The sequence below is a fragment of the Haemaphysalis longicornis genome, unplaced genomic scaffold (genome assembly GCF_048455015.1).
Source record: "Haemaphysalis longicornis isolate Haplotype H1 unplaced genomic scaffold, Haemaphysalis longicornis Haplotype H1 scaffold_7, whole genome shotgun sequence".
In the NCBI taxonomy this organism is placed as follows: Eukaryota; Metazoa; Arthropoda; class Arachnida; order Ixodida; family Ixodidae; genus Haemaphysalis; species Haemaphysalis longicornis.
In genome coordinates, this window is record NW_027526422.1 from 100,321,033 (window position 1) to 100,337,380 (window position 16,348).

Consider the following 16,348-nt stretch of genomic DNA (forward strand, 5'->3'; position numbering starts at 1 on the left):
TGCCGTGACCAGGATTCGAACCTGGGTTATTGCGGCCACAACGCAAGGTACTAACCACTATACGATCACGGCTGTCCGGGGGGACGGTCCAGAGCGCCTTAAAAGGCGGAATGACGCATGACTCGGGACTGGTTTAGAGGGAAACTGGGCCGCAGAACACGCCCTTCGATGGAACTCGTCTACTCGCGAAGAGGCCCAGCCGCAGTCACAGACTTATTAGATGCAGAGCATCTGATTCACTCGCCTTGTCCCTCCGGCGTCGTCGTCGTTGTTGTCGGCGTTGTCCACCCCTCTGCCATTCTCCTCGCCGCGCGAGCTGCGCTCTCCGCCGCTCTCCACCGCTCACCCCCTCTCCTCTCCGATAACGAACACTCTCTCGCGAGGGGCATTGGATTGGATTTGATTTGATTTGATTTGATTTGATTGGATTGGCTTGGATTGGATTGGCTTGGATTCGGTTGGATTGGATTTGGATTGGATTGGATTAAAGTGGATTGTGTTGGATTGTGTTGCGTCATAGCCGCGGCACGTTACGTCATAGCCGCGGCAGACGCGCTGGGGCCGGCGCATGTGCAGTACTCTCTCTTCCGCGGTTTCCTCTCCTTCGGGCGCGCTGCGCATATAACCGGTGTGCCGTTCTCCGGCGAAGCAACATCCACGCTTGGCTCAAACACCTAGTCCACGCCGCTTTACAAGTACGCCAACGTCGTCATCGACTGGGACCAGCTTACGCAGTCCCCTCAACGTTATGCGCGCTATACAACGCGTTCCCTTCGCCGCTCCGCCTATGCGTCGCATCTACACAGGGGTTCCCGCGAGGGGAGGTGGGAGTTTTTGTTTTGGTATTTCATGTTTTCTTGTCGTTATGTTTCATAATGTAGCTATATAAGATCAGTTCCAAGAAAGCCACCCTCTTTTGTGCTCACTATGATAAACTTTGTGCAATAAAAAAACCCAAGAGTTTTTAAATCAGTCGTCGTCCCCACCACTAAGAAAACGCGGTAACAAAAACTCGTTTATTATTTTACTTATTTTGTGATCAACTTCTATTTGTTGTACTCCGCCTCCTTCCCCTTTCATTAGGCAGCACTCATGTTAGGGGTTCAGCCATATTGGTCCGCAGCCCTATCTTCTTAGAGGAAGGCGATAGAAACGTTTACCAGTAACTTTTCATCAAACATAAAGTACACACACGGCAATATATCGCATACGGCTGCAGAGAGCTCCCGGGTATGCTGAAGTCCCATCTGCAAGTTTTAACCTGTGACCCCTGGATACCGCAAGGGCCGCTAAGACAGCACACGTCCCTCCTTCCCAATTACAAAATTGCGCAATTTCGCTCTGGCGCTTTCGGCACGGTACATTTCTGTGCCGGATACTTCTAAAGTTGGAAGACAATATGTCGTAATACTAAATCGGGTGACTCAAGTCTGAGCTTTAATTAACGTTTTGTGTGATGGGCAGATGAGATCAAGAAGTTTGCAGGGATAAATTGGTCACAGTTGGCACAGGACCGGGGTAATTGGAGAATAATGGGAGAGGCCTTTGCCCTCCAGTGGGCGTAGATAGGCTGGTGATGATGATGATAATGGTGATGAAGCTATACCCAGGCGTGTCGCACAGAAGGGGGATCGTGATTGTTTTATTAGCATTTCACTTCATCATCCTCATCCCCCCATCAATTAGTATTTCCGTTTTTTTTGTATTTTTCACTATCTTTACTGCATATATCTCTGGAGTAAATCTGACGCAGCAAGCTAGACGCCTTTGCTAGGCCAACGTCGCGCGGCCGTCTCGTTAACGTTGGTTTCCTCTCTCTGAGACAGGAACACAGAGCAAATAGCCTTTGCTGTCGAGGGCCAAGCCCTTGACCTGGTGTTCAGCATCACTTCACCTTGACCGTATTCGTCAGTAGAGCCTGCTCTATCGATATAATTTTGTTTCGAAATTTCTATCATTGTACGAGACTCTGTTCACAGAACCATACTGAGCTAATCAATTACGCGAACACTTAAACGTCACGCTCATTATTGTTTCATGAATCGTAATCGCAAGTATAGTCGATACAGAATTTCTGCTCGGTCCACATTCATTGCCTTGGTTATCTACTTTGTATCTTTGTTATAAGCACAAAAGAAAGTGTAATATAATTATCCGTGGCGGCTTTCTTTCTTTCGCAAAGTACTTTTTAGAGTCACCAGTTTGCCGCAGGGCATAGATGCGGGGGTATGAGTTGATGATGAGAAGGTTAGATGGGCATAAAATGATTAGATGATTAGAACAGGAAATGATTTGAGCATGAAATAATTAGATGAACGTGAAAATGCCCGCATTGCGGATGGGGCCTCTGTATTCATGTGGTGTAAGCGGGTGTGTCGTCTACACGGAAGCCCGTCTCCAGTGGATGTCTCATCCTCGTCGCACGCAAGGCGAGGCAAGACCACAGCTAATGGTGGCCAACTACTGCATCGCTGCAGTGACGTAATTCCTCATAATTCACCGAGTAATAAAGTGGTGAACCAATCATAAATACATTTACAGTGCCATTTTCGGATTTTGTTTCTCAGCGTATTGTTCTTTCTAATTTTCTCGGAGTTTTTTGCCATTTTGGTTCGATCTTTTCTCGGCAACGTGTAGAACTACAGACAGACGTTTTGAATGTTTTGGGAATACTGGCCTGGACGCACACATTTACGATCGTGTCTCGTCAATGTATTTTTCTCGTATTTCTTGGTTTTGTTGGCTTTTTCATCGGCTCTTCTCCTTTCTGGCAGAACACCAAGCGTTCCCCGACCTTTGAAGAGTGCTGTTTCTCAGCCGCCCGCGACACATTTACGCCGGGAACGGTGAAACGGCTGCCTCGTAAATACCGCCCCTGTTTAGAATGAAAATCAGAGGAAGAAGGGCACATAATATCAAAGTTACACTGGGTACATTCGATTTTATTTTTGACAAGCTTGCAATGTTACGTTTATAGAAATGGGAGCGTCACCCGGTTAGCTCGAACGAACCTTGTCTGCATAAGTTTGCACACACAGGCTGATGAGAAGTGGCCATAACGGAAACTTATTTTGCAACGTGGAGTCTTGCACTGCCTACTTATGTGGCCTACCCTATTGCAGCGCAAGCACAGTGCTGGACGCACAGAATTCAAGCTGAGAGGCTGTTTACCATAAACGTCTAATAGGTGCGGTAGCGAGTTAACAGAGAATCCATCTTTCAGCGTGAATGACACGTCTCTATTGGTCATCTGCCACACCTGCACGCCATTACAATGCAACATTTCTCTTTTGATAGACTTAAACTGCCATGCAGTTCCGGCGCTTCTACAATTCGTCGTTGCTTCATGTGCGGGGAAAACTAACGAAGCTTCATTTACAAATTCCTACTGTCAGGACCAATGACCAGGCACTTGAAGCCTTTACCCAAAAGTTAGGCGTGCTCTGTAGCGAAAGAGGACCAGCGTCTGGCTTCCGATGTGGTGATCGAGTCGGTTAGCGAGGCAGTGCGCCCCCACGATCCTCCTCTTCCTCTTTTCCTACCGTCGCCCCCTGCCTGCGCTTCTTTATTTCTCAACACGCTCTACTAACTTTTGTTTCGTTGCACCGTTGACGCGTGTGACAAGCCACAAGTGACTCATCTGATAATGACCACAAGCGAGAATGTCCTTGGTGTCTAGAACGGCAAGCAAAACATCACGAAAGTCCGGGGCACGGTTCAGTCTGCCAGGAAGATCAGCACAAAAGAACACGGAGTTTACAACGCTGTTACCAGAAAGCAGACGGGGAAGTACGACCTTGTAGGTTCCAGAGTCATAAGATGACGCAACTTGAGTACCTCTGCCCAAGGACGATGCGCTGTTTCAGCAGAATGGTTTCCGGTTTCCGTCAGGAGCGGTCGCAGAATGGTTGGCTCCGAAGGAGCAGCGATAGCGGCCGATTCGGCCGTGGTGTTCCGTCTTTGGCTGTACCCAAGGATTACAACGTGGCCGTAGTAGCGACCCGCCGCGGTGGCTCAGGATTCTATTTCCGGTTTCCGTCAGGAGCGGTCGCAGAATGGTTGGCTCCGAAGGAGCAGCGATAGCGGCCGATTCGGCCGTGGTGTTCCGTCTTTGGCTGTACCCAAGGATTACAGGATTATTTTGCCCCCGCTGCCAACAGGAGAAGCTATGAGTTGCGCAGTCGTTTTACACTGCGATAATACCTCTCGACCGTACCGGATTGACGATTTTCGCCAACCGCGCTGAAAGATTTCGGCGTCATACAGGAAGTGGGCGGCATCGATGCTTATCAGATGTCGCACGTTTGACTGGTGAACTTTCAGAGCGACGACGCGAAGAAGAAGCTGCTGGAAGCCGGGAGGCTGGACGTGAAGGGGCGTGTTTGGTCATCGATTCAAACAAGCAAGAGCTACGGGTGAAGCTTCATTGGGTTTCCTTCGACGTGTCAAACGAAGCGATTCGCCGGGCCTTCGCTGTGTACGGCGAAGTGAAGGATGTGGCGAGCGACCGATGGAGAGCAGCTGATTTTGAAACTGCGGACTCTACCACTCGTGTGCTCCGACTTGTGCTTCGGGAGGGCGTACCCCCGGAATGTCTACCGCACCAGGTGCCGCTTGGAAAGGGGAAAGCCCTTGTAGTGGTTCCAGGTAGGGCCCCGGTCTGTCTGCGGTGTCGCACTGCAGGCCATATCAGACGTGAATGCAGAGTGCCCAAATGCACCGAGTGCCATGCCTTCGGGCATGAGCAAGCTGACTGCACGCGAACGTACGCGCGAGCGGTCGGCCGAGGTGCTGACGCAGACCGGGACGAGCTCTTGATGGACGAAGGGGAGGTGGAGACGGCGGCGACTCCGGAAGAGGACGGGAACGCTGTGAAAGACGTGGTGAGCGACTTTGCAGAGAAGCCGTCCGAGGGCAACTCCACACAAGACGGTTTAGGGAAAGAACTAACGAAGGAGGTGATGGTTCCGGAAGCCAACCCCTCCACATCGGAGACTGCCCTCGCGGCTTCGCCGGCTGTGGCCACCGAGAGTGGCTCCAAAAAAGACGACGAGGCAACTGTAAGAGGGTCCAGTGTGGTGAAGATGAACCTGCAGGAAGGGTCGGCGAAACGCCGGAGGGAGTGCGTCGACGATGCGCCCAAAGCGCAACGTCTACCGCAACTTGAACAGCAGTGGAAGTACGTTGGGAAAAAAAAATCGTGTCGTCAACGAGCTGCCTGCGTCACCTCTTACGAGAGGCAGCACACCCAAGTCCTGATTTGAGTCTGAAACGGAATACCCTGCAATACGTGCCAACAAAGGTAAACCCTACGCCTTCCGTCTGACACTGCTATTTCATGTTTTACCTCAATAGTCCCATGCGTGTCGCTACGCTTAATGTACGGGGACTAAGTTCCCGAAGAAGGCAGATGCAAGTGTATAGGCTGGCGCTTGAGGAGAACTTGGATATATTAGCAGTTCAAGAGACAAAATTAGAAGACGAGGATCAGACAGAGGCTATGGTACGCTGTTTCCAGTCTCAGTATCATGCATGTGTTTCTCACGCGGTTGGCACGTCGGCAGGGTGCGTACTGTTTATCCGACAAAACATGGGCCTAAATATTGAGCATGTGACTTCTAGCACGGCGGACGCCTAGTTGTCTGTGATTTTGCGGTGTCTGAGTGTAAGTGGCGTGTCTTGTGCTTGTACGCTCCAACAAAGGTGCTGGATAGGAAAGATTTCTTCGGCACTGTGGCGCCTTGCTGCAACAGTGAACGAACTGTCATCATGTTAGGCGATTTCAATTGTGTTTGTGCATCACACGACAAGACAAGTGCTACACCGTTCAAAGACGCAAGCACCGAAACGTTACTGTCTATTGTAAATGAATGTGGGCGTGACGAAGTAGGAGACACTGTAAGTGGTGGAGGAGTTGAGTTTACTCATTTTCAAGGATACAGTCACTCCAGGCTTGATCGAGCGTACGTTTCATTGGAAATTGTACCAGAATACAGAAATTATCATGTGCGTCCGGTCCCATTCAGGGACCATTGTGTGGTCGCCTTTTCCATCGGGAGCAAAAAAACGCAACCGAAAGAATTCAGATGGGAACAATGGAAATTAAATTCGAACCTTCTAAGCGATGACGTCTTTGTAAAATACGTCCAGAGTGCATTGAAGGAAGAAAGCAAAAAAGAAAGATATGGGGTCAAATGGGAGCTGCTCAAGCAAAACATAAAGATGAAAGCGCTAGAACGAGCTACATTGCTGAAGCATGAGAAGGACAAGGACGAACGAATTTTGCGCAACAATCTGCAGGCGCTCGTACAGCTTGAATGTACGCAGCCGGGAGCCTTTCAGGATGACATCTGCGCGATAAAGAAAAAACTAGAAGTGATCGACACCGAGCGATATCGTGGGGCGCTCGTAAGATCAAGAGTTGAACACATTATCGCGGGAGAACAGCCAACGAAGCGAGCGTTAGGAACAGAAAGAAGCCAAGCTCGCCGCAATGATATAAAGGAGGTACAATACAAAGATACGTACGTTACAGAAACTGAAGATATCGAGCATGCCTTTTACGAGTACTACAGCGCCCTTTTCGCTCAAAGCACGGTTAACGTAGAAAAATTCAAGAAGGAGTTTCTTCCTTTGATGCCAGTGTTAGAAGCAGACAGTAAAGAATTTTTAGAACAGCCCATAACAGTTAACGACGTAGAAAAGGCTATAGAAGACTTAAACCCTGGTAAGTCGCCGGGGCCGGATGGCTTGACGGCAGCGTTTTATAAGAAATTTAAGACTGAATGTTCACCCTTGTTAGCAAACGTTCTCAATGAGGCTCTAGAGCTTAGGACCCTTGCTCCGTCATTTCTAAATTCACACACCGTACTTATCCCCAAAACTGAAGACATCACCAAACTTAAACAGGTTAATAGTTACCGTCCCATATGCTTAGCAAACGTGGATTATAAAATTTTCATGAAAATACTAGCAAGAAGGATGCAGACAGTAATGACAGAATTAGTAAGTCCCCACCAAACATGTGGAATAAAGGGAAGGACTATATTTTCTAACACACACAAGGCACGATGTGTCCTAGAGCGTTGCGATGTCACAGGAGGGGGCGTTGCCATGATCCAGTTGGATTTAGAAAAAGCATTTGATCGTGTGCCACATGACCTACTGTTCCTCATTTTAGAGTATATTAATGTAGGATCTGTGATTCTGGAAGGAGTACGCATGCCGTACAATAGGTGTACGACAAGCCTGATTATAAACAAGCATGTCGGTAAGCGAATACAAGTGGAACGATCTGTGAGTCAGGGATGTCCCTTTAGCCCGCTTTTGTTCTGTATATTTATCGAGTCTTTTTGTTGAGGTGTGATTAAGAGTGAGAACATTCAAGGTTTCCTACTCCATGCGGCTGAAGTTAGAACACTGGCTTACGCGGATGATGTTGCTGCTTTTTGTACAAATTATGAGAGTGTGTTTGAGGTTGTACAAGTGGTCAAACGTTTTTGTGAAGCCAGCGGCAGTTCAGTAAACTGGGGTAAATCTTTAGGGTTTTGGCATGGCAACTGGCCTGCAACACCAGGCATATTCGCCAACATGCAGTGGGTAACTAGCCCTGTTAAACACCTCGGAGTGCCGCTGTTGTACTACCAGGACAGCGGGCCGTATTGGCGAGAGCAAGCCGCTATGCTTCGCGATAAGGCTGACAAGTGGAAAGTGTGGGGACTGTCTGTGTTCGCGCGTGCCACTGTTTGCAATCTATTTCTTCCCGTCAAGCTTTGGTATGTGCTTCAAGTGTTGCATTGTTCAAGAGTAAACGTGCAGAAGATTCACCGGGTGTTTGCCGTGTTCGTGTGGAGTTCAACGTGGGAAAGAACAAGCAGAACAAATCTCTTTCGGCCGGTCCGAGAAGGCGGTCTCGGGTTAACTCATCTGTTTTTAGAGCAACTGGTTAATAGGTTTCTTTTTCTTAGAGATGTCACAGACCCTTTTCTTCGAACGGTCTGTCAATTGAGGCTTGGAAGTTTGCTGTCAGAGTACGTCGTGACCACCGAATATATGAGCGGTGGGGTGAAGGGCTATTTCAAAGAAGTGGTCTTGTCTTTTCGTTTCCTCACCGCACGTTTCTCTTTGAATTATTTGAGAACAGTCACAAGGAAAAGGCTGTACAAAGATATTGTAGACATAGTGCTGCCTATACCATTGTACCGAAGCATGTACACCCTGGGGATCGAGCGGAACGTTCTGAAAAGGGTAAAAAATATGCTTGTTCCATCTGGGGAGAAAAAACTTCTTTTTCAAAATGCACACGGGTACACTTGAGGTAAAGACATGGATGGAGCAGAAACAATTGTTTGTACCATGGGGACCAGACTGTTTTGTATGTAAAAAACCGGAGACAATCGAACACGTTTTTTTAGACTGTTGGGGGGCTGTATTCTTTTGGGATATTTTGCAAAGAACAATCAAAAAAGAATTTCCGCTGGATCTCAAGGGTATAAGGTTCCTCTCTGTAAAAATAGAGGATGGTATTCCGTATGACACCGTCATGCTGTTAGGACTGCACAGCATATGGCGGAACAGATTGGCGGTAAGGTACAGTGACGTTGATGTGAGAAGAATACCGGAATATTTCGAAGAGTCGGTACATCTTTTTGTAGAAATATATAAAGTGCGAGAGGTTTACCCTGAGTGGATACCTGTTTTCGAAGGGCTGTTGAAATTGAAAGAGTATTGAAGCACCAGCGTCAGTCTAAGTCAGACTGACGTTTTTTATCAATTGCCAGTTCTGCGCGCTGTTTTTGGTTCACATGTAAAAAGGCAATAAAGGAAAAAAAAAGCCGCGGTGGTTCAGTGGCTAAGGCGTTGCGCTACTGAGCACGAGGTCGCGGGTTCGATTCCCGGCCGCGGCGGTCGCTTTTCTGATGGAGGCGAAAAGCAAAAATGCCGGTGTGTACGAGATTTCGGCGCACGTTAAAGATCCCCAGGTGGTCAAAATTAATCCGGAGCCCTCCACTACCGCGCGCCTCATCACCTGCGTTGCGTCGGCGCGTTAAACCCTACAATCAATCAATCAATCCGTAGTAGCGGTCGTCTTCTTCTCCTAGTTGGTGGCCACCAGACCTGTGGCATCCGTGGGCGATCTATTCAAACTAACATTCCCATAGCGAGCTCATACTTGAGTGTATTTCGGTTACTTCTTCCCAAGCAGCCCTGGTGCAACTAGGGCAAAGGCATTCGATCGTGTCAGTCACCAATTGCTGTTCCGTGCTCTACAGTATGTGGACGCAGCATCTTGGCTTACCGAGTGTATTCAAATATGTTGTGCCACTGGCTCGGTAAGAGTGATAGTCAGCAATCGACGAATCCAACCAGTTCACCTTCTTTCATTGGTTCGTCAAGGATGTCCTTTATCACCACTCCTGTTTTGCTTACACCTGGTTTCATTATGTATGCACATAATACAGGACGTTAGTGTTAGAGGGTTTACACTATCGTCCTTCTAAGTGAAAATCTTAGCATATGCCGATGATGTCACTTCATTTTGTACTGACAAGGCAAATGTGGAGAATGCCCATGCAATTACACAAGAATTTAGTGACGTTCCCGATGCGGCCCTGAATATCGAGAAAAGCTGTGGATTTTGATTGGGACACAGGGGAACGACACTCAGTTCCTTAGCCTGAATCAATTGGAACAGAGACGTAACGTATTTAGGAGTACGCCACTCGCAGTTTCGCGATATCAAATCAAATCAAAGTTTATTAGTTTCATGATAGGTCACAAATACATTGGAGGAATAGAGAAAGAGGTCCCGAAGTGAAGTACTGGCGAGGGGACCTCTTAGTATTGAATGTATGATAAGTGATTAAAATTAGCGGTTTAGCCTTATTATAAGCGTAGAATTTACAAACAAATGTTCCAAACCAGCAGACATACATCCAAACAAAATTAGCTTACGCACTATTAAGATCCAGCATTTAATTCATTGTTCAGGTTACTAGCAGACAAAAAGAAAGAAAATATAGAAAGGAAGCAACAAAAGAAAAGGAAAGGAAGAAAATAAAAAGGAACATTTGGCGCAATAATTAGTACTTTATTGCACAGAAATACCAATGAGAAAAACACATGACTATACAAATTACCAATACACAATTACTTCATCAACAAGATGACCACAATAACAACAACGAATGCAAAAACATTTTAAGCACACTAAAAATAACAGAATTTACTTAATGCAACATTAGTTAGAAATAAGGGAAGGTAACTACCGTAAACAGGAAATCATTGTAAAAAAAGGCCAGGCAGTTTTCAGCCGTTATATACACACTATGAGGGTACTGCCTTGCATTGGTCGGAGCAGGCGGTGAGGGTACAGCGCAGCTGTCAATTTTTGTCGTGATCGGGCATGTAACACGTTTTTTCGGACCCGACTTCTTTATGTTCTACAGGTGTTACATTCCTCTCCACTCAGGATACAGGCTGTTCACCGGATTTTTGCAACCTTCATTTGGTGTTCGCATAGTGAGCCACTGCGTCTCAATACCCTTTTTCTTCCGGTTGTGCCAGGGAGGCTAGGGCTTGTTCATCTTTTTGTTTGGCAGCTTGTTTTTCGTTTATTTTACTTTCGAGATCTTGAACATCTGTTTTTGAAAGTTGTACTGCAAACAGGTCTTCCTAATTTGCTCCCTGATATTGTGGTGTTTTCGCTGTCTGTGGCAGCAGTTCGAAGTCCGCGGGGTTTCCTCAAAGAAGTGGTTGACACGTTTTGCTTCTTACAGGGTTGGTTTAACCTTGAGTACATATTTAATGCTTCGCGTGTCTCTATTTCTGATGCCCTGTTTTCTGGGCTTTTCCCATGCCTTTATATAGTGTTTCGTACCTGGTGTGTCCGTACCATGATGTCCTGAATAGGTGTGTAGAATGTCTGCTTCGCCAGCTGTTAAAACACTTCTCTTTAAATTACACACTAGCATGCTCCCTGTTAAAACTTGGATGAAAGACCGGGGTCTCTTTATAGCTTGGTGGACAGACTGTCGGCTCTGTTCTCGCCCAGAGACAATTGACCACTTTTTTTTAGATTGCAGAGATGCTGTCTTTTTTTGGGACATTTTGCAGCGAACACTCAGAAAATACATGGATATTACGCCCTCTCAATCCGATTTTTTCCGTTCGGCTAACCTGGTGAAGTACTTTATCACATGTTTGAGTTGATTAGTTTAGTTTGTGGCGATTTCGCTTATGTGATATTGTGACACTGTGATATTGTGAAACTGCTTATGTGAAACTGTGGCATTTGTATATAGTGTGTATAATTCTTGTGACCAACCACCTGACTGGTTCACTCTTTCGAACGCTTGTGTGTGTTGCCTGAATTTTGATGTATTTGGGCTTCTCGTAACTTCAGTATATTGTTTTTTTTTCTTGACTATATATGTAGTCATCGTGCTGTCACGACTGATCGTATTCTCCCTTGTAATACAAAATACATGAACAATGCAGGGTGGCTTACCGGGAGTGCTACTGCACACAAAAATGCGGGCCCTGGTGCCATCACCTACTGCGTCCCGTTGGTAGTGCTCGTCGAGTATCGAAGCCTGCAGTGTTGCGTAAAGAGCGTAGAGTGCTACAGCGAGGCTCTCGAAATAAAGTATTCTACGGTTGATGTTCTATAGAAACCAAACTGGCTTCTCATCGCCGAGAAAATTCTAAGCAGTTGCATGAAACCGCAGCACCCCAACAGTGGAGTGCTCGTCCAGTGTATGGTTTTTTTTGTTATTACAAGGGTCGTTTGCAGCGGTAGTCTCCTTCCCTTTATTATATATTTGTTCCTGCGAATAGCTCTTCAGTACGGTGGCTCAAGAATAAATGCGGGACTGTCCGCTTCTTTACTCATTGGCAAAAGCAGCATGTTCTGCTCTGCATTTTTATACCACAAGCCAACAAAATAAAAAAAATGTAGTGGAGGTGCGGGGTATCGATCCCCGTACCTCTCGCATGCTAAGCGAGCGCTCTACCATCTGAGCTACACCCCCGACAGTGGATCGGCTCAAAATTTGCGCCAGTTGCTCGCATCGACAAAGTACAACATTCGATCGCAAAGGAGGATAGTATTTTGAAAATTGCGGAGTTAATTATGACTTCGAAGTAATAGCTCATTCCATAAAATATGGCAGGTGAAAGGTGTTCTCCTAGACACACAACCACCCGTACACATTTTTCCCTGAATCCATGCACCGTCTACTAACGGCACATGCAGATGACAGGCCAATGTTCTTAGTGAGTAACTGAGTGACTGTGTGAGCGAGTGGGTGAGTGAGTGAGTGAGTGAGTGAGTGAGTGAGTGAGTGAGTGAGTGAGTGAGTGAGTGAGTGAGTGAGTGAGTGAGTGAGTGAGTGAGTGAGTGAGTGAGTGAGTGAGTGAGTGAGTGAGTGAGAGGGAGAAGATGAAGTTTACTGATAATAATGATGACCATGACCATAAAAATAGCACCTAATTCTAAGTGAAACGAAAACCGTACAGATATAGGGCGTACCCAAGCGCATAAGGTTGCTACAGCACTGCCTGGCACTGCAAACAAACATGCTATTTCAAAAAACTTCATCAAGCAGAAGTGTTTAGCCAACATGGAAGCAATATCAAAACTCTGTTTAAAAAACAGGCACTGAGCAGCAAATAGGTAGAACGAAGCGCTAACTTATAAAAACACGTCTTTCAATTTTCCATTTATAATAAGCTTCGACACAGGTATGAAGGACATTTATTGAATGTATGAGGAAAGTAATATACCCGAGTTCATTGCAGGTCTCATGTTGCCCAGCAATCGATACGGCGCTTAGGAGTTTTGTAAGGACTAATGCATATAACTTTTCTGGACAATAGTTCAGTGTAACATCAGGTCAAAAGTTGGCCCAGATATTATAACACCCTTTGCGAGATACAAGTCGTACGCAACAACGTTACAGCAATGAATTCAAAGCAGAATTATTCAAGTTTCCAACGGATGGCACACAATCGTTAAGCAGTCACACGACATGCCAAAGCGTGTACAACAGTTGTTGCCACCTAAAGCGGCAGAATATATCTCACAATACAAAGAAGGTATGACGAAGATGCAAGATGTAGGCTAAGTGCTTCTCCTGTTATAAATCACTGTCAGAAATAAATGTAAGTTTTTATTTGATCTTCCTCTTTTCGCGGTGTTTTGAGTGATTGAAGCAGCTCTATTTTTCGGAAACTTCTAAACTATTTTCAACCTCCGACCTTGATTTAGCCCCTCACTCACCTGAATAACACATTGTACCATGGTACATGGTAGCATGTAGTGACATGATATCCCTTGACGAAGGGTATGATGACACCACATCCCAAGAGCGGATGCTGCATGTCATTTTACTACCTTTCTACAAATTCCACTAGATTGGACATCAGAGGAGGATTCCGATCCTCTTCTCATGTTGCTCATTCCAAGAGGTGACCCGGCACTATTCTTCGCGAGGAGCAGGGCGGAGATACGACCCGTTGGGTGCGTTAGGGACGATGTAGTATTTCCCGGGTAAGTAAGCAGAGGATCGCGACCTTAACAGTGCTTGTGATGGGAATGCAGCCGCGATGCCCCAACAAACATATGCAAACGGACATACTCAGTTTGAAGTATACTATATGACTCAATTTAACAAGTATTCTGCAAAAGATACAACAAAAGAATTTATTTAGAGACAGGAGGGATCACTCTTGCAGGAAATGTGGCCACAGGACATTGCGATTTACTTTACTGTAGGGTCTGAAGGATGGGTACGAAGAACAACACAAAATCTAGGATGCTTTAGGGGTTTGCGGATGGCGTTTATATTGAGATGAATGCCGAACGGGCCAGAAATGTCTCACCATTGCCGCGTGGACTTGCGTGGATAAAAATATTTGGGAAAATTGCCCCCTTCACCGAGAAAACAAAAGAGGTCGTACAAGAAAGAATTGATTTGGTTGCTGTGCATATACTGTATGTAAAAGGCAGTACAAGCAAACCGTCCCTCTTTTCTTGTTGTCAAGAAAAGTTACCCTTAAAACTACTTCCGCTGAAAAGGTTTGAAACTGTTGTTTTTGTTTTTGTTTTTATTTGCTTTGAAACTAACTGCATTCGTGCGTGGGTTTATCCCTTGGCAATGTGTGCGTAGGTCCGAAAGCAACTATTTTTCGCAGCATTCGTACTCATCGTCTCGATATCCGGGCTTTAATCCGAGGCTTTACACGTACAACGCTCAGGAAAGTGGGGAATGCGCAAAAGGCGATGACAAAAAGCTGCTTACAGTCATTGTCTTGCACAGCACGTGCAGTCAACAAATGAAAATATCAACCAGAACATACCGAATCAAAGAATATGGATAGTGAAGATAAATTAATGGAACACTAGTGGCACATTTATAAAAACATCTCCAACGTTTTCCACTGCAGTAAAGCCACGCGGCAATTTCACTTGCAAGGAACGAAATTGCGCTTTTTTGTGTTTCCAGCTTTATCTTTTCGTGTTGTCGTTTCATTGGGTCATGACTGCACATCCCTAGCGGTTTTTAACGGATTCAGTCCACAATTTCCCAGACCCTTGAGCTATTGCGTTAGATTTAGACCGCAGCTGCCAGTGTACGCACGCTTACCATCATGTACAAAAAAGCAAAAGCGAAATTGAAGTATATGTTCTTCGCCGATCATGGCAGCCTTCGCCATGATCGTCGGCAGGGGGTGCAAAAGGGGCACTTGTCCCCCCCATCCCCCCACCGCTTCAGACAAGTTCAATTATCCTTCTCCCCGTCCTCACCCCTCCTCCCACCATGCAAAAGCTTTGCCCTCCACATGACAAAACCTTGCCGACGCTTGTGGCCTTCGTTGAATAGCTTATTGTGAGCGGTTACGGCATCATATGGCTATTCTTTTCAAGGTAAAGCTTTATTAGCGGGACCGATGGCGTCCTGTCAAAAAGCTAATGCATTTCTCCATAGACCAGTCGGTCGAACGAAAAGTTCTGATAAGATCTCTGGACACACGGCATGGGCATGAAACCCAGCTTCCATTGTGTCAAAACAGTTACTTGAAAATTTCAAAAAGGAACGGAGACAGTAAACGTATCGATCATTAATAATGAGCACAATAGTACACCTATATTGCATAAACGACGTATCGGTAGGCCCTTAGATCGTTCGTGGATGCGTTTACTTAGTTACCAAAAAATAGTCGCATGTGTTCCTTCTTAGTTTGTGATTTGGGGCTTTGAAGGTTTGACGATAGATTGGGTCACTTTCCTTGGATTGGACGACGCTTTCGCTCTTCGCACAACAGTTCAGTAGTCAAGTTTCTTTAGAAGGGGATGGTAAAGTTTTTTTTTTTCCTGACGACATATAAATCGAAGTAACGACATCGCCAAGTCATGTACAGGCGTTACAATGCAGTAGTATAATGCGCGTGACCGTAGCCGTGTATCGGGAAATCCATATTGTCTTACTATCAGGCCACAGCCAAGTCCCGTTCTCGCCCGCCTGCATAGAATCTGTAGCCTTCTTTTCCTGCTTCTTCTCTTCTCTCCGCACGTACACGCAAGCCCTCTCGGAATACGTCATACTCGGGCTCTCCTTCACACTCTCGTTAGCTCCTGTCGCTCTCATTTCTGGCGCAACGCCACAGGTGCTCGACCGCTCAAGAGGGCCCCGTTGTGGTACGTGTGCGGATAGGATGCGGGAAGGGCGGCCCCGTGGATAATGACGTTGTCGTTGCGTGGAGATCCTACGATAGGGGCCGTGGTCCTGTTCGAGTGAGCTTTTGCTCAGAGCAAACGACCGACGTTTCTTTTCTTCATTCGCTCCACCTACCGGGCAAATGCACCTTCTCGAGAGACTGCGGCATCGCCCGGCTAGCTCAGTCGGTAGAGCATGAGACTCTTAATCTCAGGGTCGTGGGTTCGAGCCCCACGTTGGGCGGGTGTTTTTTATTTCTCTTTCCCTGGTGCGAGTTGCAGCTACTGTCGGAGAGTTTAGCAGTAGCCCTTTCCTGTATGGCGTGTACAGTGGTACAGTCGACTTTTAAGAGCATTTTTGCGCGTTACAGTCGTCATCCCCAATTGGACTGCTCAGCCAGCATTCGCATTTCCTGCTCTACGTAACGGTGCTGCCATCTCGTAAATGCCGCGCCTTTACCATGCACCAATGCTTAACCGAAACAAGCGAGCAAGATGAACGCCTCGGCCTTCTACGGCGCGTCGAGTAAATGTTCTTGGCGTTGCCTTTTCTACCTAGTTCAAACGTTTATTCAAGCAAAACTGAAGCTCTTACCTTAATATATAAGGGCAACAGATCACAATAGTGTG

At 46.4% G+C, this 16,348-nt stretch overlaps 3 non-coding genes across 3 annotated transcripts; 1 reads left to right on the plus strand and 2 right to left on the minus strand.

The window, feature by feature from the left end:
• Window positions 1-72, minus strand: Trnah-gug (transfer RNA histidin (anticodon GUG)). The gene has a single exon. It is a non-coding gene; the product is annotated as a tRNA-His (tRNA).
• An 11,887-nt stretch (window positions 73-11,959) lies between these two features.
• Trnaa-agc (transfer RNA alanine (anticodon AGC)) lies at window positions 11,960-12,032 on the minus strand. Its single transcript has one exon. It is a non-coding gene; the product is annotated as a tRNA-Ala (tRNA).
• A 3,857-nt stretch (window positions 12,033-15,889) lies between these two features.
• On the plus strand, window positions 15,890-15,962 carry Trnak-cuu (transfer RNA lysine (anticodon CUU)). Its single transcript has one exon. It is a non-coding gene; the product is annotated as a tRNA-Lys (tRNA).
• Window positions 15,963-16,348: the final 386 nt, after the last annotated feature.